General features: G+C 41.7%; 1 protein-coding gene across 1 annotated transcript in view; it reads right to left on the bottom strand.

Moving 5' to 3' along the window:
• Window positions 1-6,133, bottom strand: part of PDE3B (phosphodiesterase 3B) — a 237,028-nt gene that overhangs the window by 19,498 nt on the left and 211,397 nt on the right. The window lies entirely within an intron of this gene.

The following is a 6,133-nucleotide window of genomic DNA, read 5'->3' as shown; positions in this document are numbered from 1 at the left end:
GACACAAAGGTGCAAATAATGAGTGTTGCTTAAAATGCTAAGGGTCAGGGATGCCTTAAGTAGAGCATCTTGTTTAGTACCCAGTACTTCTCATTCCTTTTTGACTCCATCTGGCTCTGTCCTGGGAGGCCTTGGTTCCAGAAACCAGCTCCATTCTAATCAGGTATTGTCATTAATGAACTCTGTGATACCAGTCCAGTTTAATAGAATACTACAGAAGAAATTAAAAGCCAAATAAATGAGTTTGGATTATAGAGGTATTTTACATATGGTGGCAGATGGTAGAAGAAATATGTATTTAATGTAGAGCCTGCCAGTGCTTTGAAATCTTGCTTCCTGCTCTGTCTTAACAAGAACTGTGTCTAAATGAGGGTCTGTGTGACCCTGAGTGTTCATCTTCATAGCAGCAGTTAAGTAGATAGGACATTACAATAATATATTTAAATTTTAAAATGATACATTGCTATTGAATCTTTGTTAGAACATTTTCCGTGGCACCACTTCTTTCTAAAACCAATCACAAGGATTAAAGATTGAATTATTTTACATATTTTAAAGGTCTCTAGGCACTTCCATGGGTTACTGTTATTTTTCTAAAGGTAATTATATTCAAATCCAAAAGCATGCTTTAGAGACAGGGCAACTGTGTAAACTGGGACACTTGAGAGTAAATTCATAATTCTGTCAGGACAACATGGGTAAATTGTGACTGCCCTAAACAAACTGGAATGTATATTAACTCAGCTATTTTTACATTTCCATTTCTTCTAAAGTTGTTAATTATGGGTACCTGCTCTTGTAACATGGATCATGAATAGTTGCAGCCTTAGAGTCAGTGCACACAACAATGATTTCTATAAAGAATATGGATTTGACGAGATCAGGAAGAGGAAGCTGTGGGCACAGCTTCAGCAGACTAACATTTGTGCCTGCCAGCCCAGAAGAGAGCAGTGGATCTCCCAGCACAGTGCTCAAGATCTGCTAAGGGACAGACTGCCTCCTCAAGTGGGTCCTTGACCCCCATGTCTCCTGACTGGGAGACACCTCCCATCAGGGGTCAACAGACACATCATACAGTAGAGCTCTGGCTGGCATCTGGCAGGTGCCCCTCTGGGATGAAGCTTCCAGAGGAAGGAGCAGGCAGCAATCTTTGCTGTTCTGTAGCCTCTGCTGGTGATACAGGCAAACGGTCTGGAGTGGACCTCCAGCAAACTCCAGCAGAGCTGCAGCAAAGGGGACTGACTGCTAGATTGAAAACTAACAAACAGGAATAGCATCAATATCAGCCCAAAGGATGTCCACAGAGAAACTCCATCCAAAGGTCACCAACATCAAAGACAAAAGGTAGATAAATCCACAAAGATGAGGAAAAAATAGCACAAGAAGTCTGAAAATTTGAAAACCCAAAACACCTTTTCTCCTCCAGAGGAATACAACTCCTTACCAACAAGGGAACAAAACTGGACAGAGAATCAGTTTGATGAATTGACAGAAGTAGGCTTCAGAATATGGGTAGTAACAAACTCCTCCAAGCTAAAGAAGCATGTTCTAACCCAATGCAGAAACGCTAAGCACCTTGAAAAGGGGTTAGAGGAATTGCTAACTAGAATAACCAGTTTAGAGAAGAGCATAAATGACCTGATGGAACTGAAAAACAGCATGAGAACATTGTGAAGCATATGCAAGTATTAATAGCCAAATCGATCAAGTGGAAGAAAGGATATCCATGATTGAAGATGAACCTAATGAAATAAAGCATGAAGACAAGATTAGAGAAAAAAGAATGAAAAGAAACAAAGCCACCAAGAAATATGGAACTATGTGAGAAAACCAAACCTATGTTTGATTGGTGTATCTGAAAGTGACAGGGAGAATGAAACCAAGTTGGAAAACATACTTCATGATATTATCCAGGAGCCCTTCCCCAACCTAGCAAGACAGGCCAACATTCAAATTCAGAAAATACGGAGAACATCACAAAAATACTCCTGGAGAAGAGCAACCCCAAGACACATAATCATCAGATTCACTAAGGTTGAAATGAAGGAAAAAATGTTAAGGGCAGCCAGAAAGAAAGGCCAGGTTATTCACAAAGGAGAAAACCCATCAGACTAACAGTAGATCTCTCTGCAGAAACTCTACAAGCCAGAAGAGTGGGGGCCAATATTCAAGATTCTGAAAGAAAAATTCAACATAGAATTTCATATCCAGCTAAGCTAAGCTTTATAGGCTAAGAAGAAAAAATTCCTTTACAGACAAGCAAATGCTGAGAGATTTTTGTCACTACCAGGCCTGCCTTACAAGAGTTCCTGAAGAAAGCACTAAATATGGAAAGGACAAAATGGCACCAGCCATTACAAAACATATCAAATTGTAAAGACCATTGACACTATGAAGAAACTCCATTAAATAATGGGCAAAATAACCAACTAGCATCATAATGACAGGATCAAATTCACACATAACAATATTAACCTAAAATGTAAATGGGCTAAATGCCCCAATTAAAAGACACAGACTGGCAAATTGAATAAAGAGTCAAGACCCATTGGTGTGCTGTATTCAGGAGAGCCATCTCATGTGCAAAGACACACATAGGCTCAAAATAAAGGGATGGAGAAATATTTACCAAGCAAATGGAAAGCAAAAAAAGCAGGGGTTGCAATCCTGGTCTCTGATACAATAGACATTAAACCAACAAAGATAAAGACAAAGGTCATTACATAATGGTAAAAGGATCCATGCAACAAGAAGTAGTAACTATCCTAAATACATATGCACCCATTACAAGAGCATCCAGATTCATAAAGCAAGTTCTTAGAGACCAACAAAGTGATTTAGACTCCCAGACAATAATAGTAGGAGACTTTAACACTCCACTGTCAATATTAGACAGATCAACAAGACAGAAAATTAACAAGGATATTTAGGACTTGAACTCAGCTCTGGACCAAGTGGACCTAATGGACATCTACAGAGCTCTCCACCCTAAATCAACAGAATATACATTCTTTTCAGCACCACATCACACTTATTCTAAAATTGACGACATAATTCAAAGTAAAACACTCCTCAGCAAATGCAAAAGAACAGAAATAATAACAAACAGTCTCTCAGACCACAGTGCAATCAAATTAGAACTCAGAATTAAGAAACTCACTCAAAACCACACAACTACGTGGAAACTCAACAACCTGCTCCTGAATGACTACTGGGTAAATAATGAAATTAAGGCAGAAATAAATAAGTTCTTTGAAACTAAGGAGAACAAAGACACAACATACTAGAATCTCTGGGACATAGTCAAAGCAGTGTTTAGAGGGAAATTTGTAGCACTTAATGCCCACAAGAGAAAGCAGGAAAGATCTAAAATTGACACCGTGACATCATAAAAGGACTAGAAGAGCAAGAGCAAATTCAGAAGCTAGCAAAAGACAAGAATAAATAAGATCAGAACAGAACTGAAGGTGATAGAGACATGAAAGACCCTTCAAAAAAATCAGTGAATCCAGGAGCTTTTTGAAAAGATCTAAAATTGACACCCTAACATCACAATTAAAATAACTAGAGGAGCAAGAGCAAATTCAAAAGCTAGCAGAAGATAAGAAATTAATAAGACCAAAGCAGAACTGAAGGTGATAGAGACATGAAAGACCCTTAAAAAAAATCAATGAATCCAGGAGCTTTTTGAAAAGATCAACAAAATGGACCACTAGCCAGAGAAAGAAGAAAAGAGATATGAACCAAGTAGACACAATAAAAAATGATAAAGGGGAGATCACCTGCAATCCCACAGAAATACAAACTACCATCATAGAATACTATAAACACCTCTATGCAAATAAGCTAGAAAATCTAGAAGAAATGGATAAGTTCCTGGACATATACACTCTCCCAAGACTAAATCAGGAAGAAGTTGAATCCCTAAATAGACCAATAACAAGTACTAAAATTGAGGCAGTAATTACTAGCATACCAAACAAAAGCCCAGGACCAGACAGATTCACAGCCAAATTCTACCAGAAGTACAAAGAGGAGGACTGCTGGGACATGGCCGACTAAGAACAGCTCAGGACCTCAGCTTCCAGTGAAAGTGCAGAGGGTGAGTGGACGCTGCATTTCCAGACAAATTTTTATTGCCCACAGACCAGGAGATTCCCAGGCAGAGGGGTCGCCAGTGCCGCTGTTTTGGCCGGTGCAGCTGTTTTGGCCCCTGCGGGGCTGATTTGGCCTGTGTGGCTGCTTTAACCACACCCTGTTGCGGCCACTGGTCTGGGAGCCCTCTTAGCTGGCGATTGGAGCCCTGAGACAGCAGAGTTGCCTATTCAACTGAAATAGCGAGCCAGGCCAGGAGATTCCTAGGAAAAAAAAAACGCGAGGAACATCAGCGCCGCTGTTTCAGCCGGCTCAGTGAGTCACGGCACAGGAGACCCCGGCGCCTTTTCAACAGGCGACTGGAACGCTGGGTCATTCAATTAAAAAAAAAAAAAAAAAAAAAAGACTCTGAGGGAGCCAGGTGATCAGGCTCGGTTGGTCCCACCCCCCCACCCCAACAACAACAACGACAACAAAAACAGTAATTGAAAACGCTCTGGTTTGAGCATTTCACAGCAAGCACAGCTGAACCTGGAACGGTCCAGCTCTGTGAGGGAGGGGCGTCCGCCATTACTGAGTCTCTCCACCACTACGGAGACAGCCATTGCTGAGGAAGCCAGCTGTTGCTGAGCAACCCGCCGTTGCCGAGGCAACCTGCCACTATAGAGAGAGTTCCCCATAACAGAGGTGGGGCCACCATTGCTGAGGCAGTTCTAACTACACCCATATAAACAGGACTGCAGGGAAGATCACACGGGAGCTGGGCAGAGCCCACAGCAGCTCAGCAAAGCCTCTGCAGGCAGACAGTGACTGGGCAGACTCCTAACTGCAGGGAAGCCCTGAAAGAAAAAAAAAGGGGGACAGCAGCACAACAGAAACGCATAAAGCCCTAACTTCCCGGGACAGAGCAACTGGGAACAAAAAGTGATTTATGAGTTCAGCTGCAGCAGACCTAAACGTACCTGCCCAGCAGCTCTGAATGAACAACAGAGCTCACAGCTCAAGACTTGAGCCCCAATAAAAGACAGACTGTCTCCTCAAGCAGCTCCCTGACCCCCATAGATCCAAAGAGTCACCTCATAGAGGAGAGAACGGACTGACATTTGGCGAGCATCCTTCTGGGACAAAGATAGCAGAATAGGAAACTGGTAGCAACCCTTAGTGTTCTGCAGCTGCTGCAGGTGATCCCCAGGCAAGCAGAGCCTGGAGTGGACCTCAGGAGTTCTACAGCAGAGGGGCCAGACTATTAGAAGGAAAGCTTAAAAAAAAAAAAAAAAAGAAGTAACTTCAGCATCCACAAACTGGAAGCTCACTCAGAGAACCAATCTGAAAGACAGTAACTACAAAGACAACAGGTGGATAAACCCACAAAGATGGGAAAAAACCAGCACAAAAAGGATGAAAACTCCAGAAACCAGAACACCTCTCCTCCTAAAAGGGATCACAACTCCTCACCAGCAAGGGAACAAGACTGTACAGAAGAGTGTGAAGAAATGACAGAATCAGACTTCAGAAGGTGTGTAGTCAGAAACTACAGTAAGCTAAAATAACATGTTCTAACCCAATGCAAAGAAACTAAGAACCTTGAAAAAATATTGGACAAAATGCTAACGAGAATGGACAACATAGAGAGGAATATAAGTGAACTGATGGAGCAGAAAAACACAACACGAGAACTTCACGAAGCATGCACAAGTTTCAACAGCCGAATTGACCAAGCAGAAGAAAGGATATTAGAGGTCGAAGATCAACTCAATGAAATAAAAAGAGAAGGCAAGGACAGAGAAAAAAGTGCAAAAAGGAATGAACAAAATCTTCAAGAAATGTGGGGCTATGTGAAAAGACATAATCTACGTTTGATAGGTGTACCTGAATGTGACTAAGAGAATGAATCCAAGCTGGAAAATACTCTTCAGGATATTATCCAGGAAAACTTCCCCAACCTAGCAAGGCAGGCTAATATTCAAGTCCAGGAAATACAGAGAACACCACAAAGATATTCCTCAAGAAGAGCAACCCCAAGGCACATAATCGTCAG

Source organism: Saimiri boliviensis, chromosome 6 (assembly GCF_048565385.1).
Source record: "Saimiri boliviensis isolate mSaiBol1 chromosome 6, mSaiBol1.pri, whole genome shotgun sequence".
Lineage (NCBI taxonomy): Eukaryota > Metazoa > Chordata > Mammalia > Primates > Cebidae > Saimiri > Saimiri boliviensis.
Note: the sequence above shows the minus strand (reverse complement) of the source record. Positions and strands in the feature narration are given on the sequence as shown.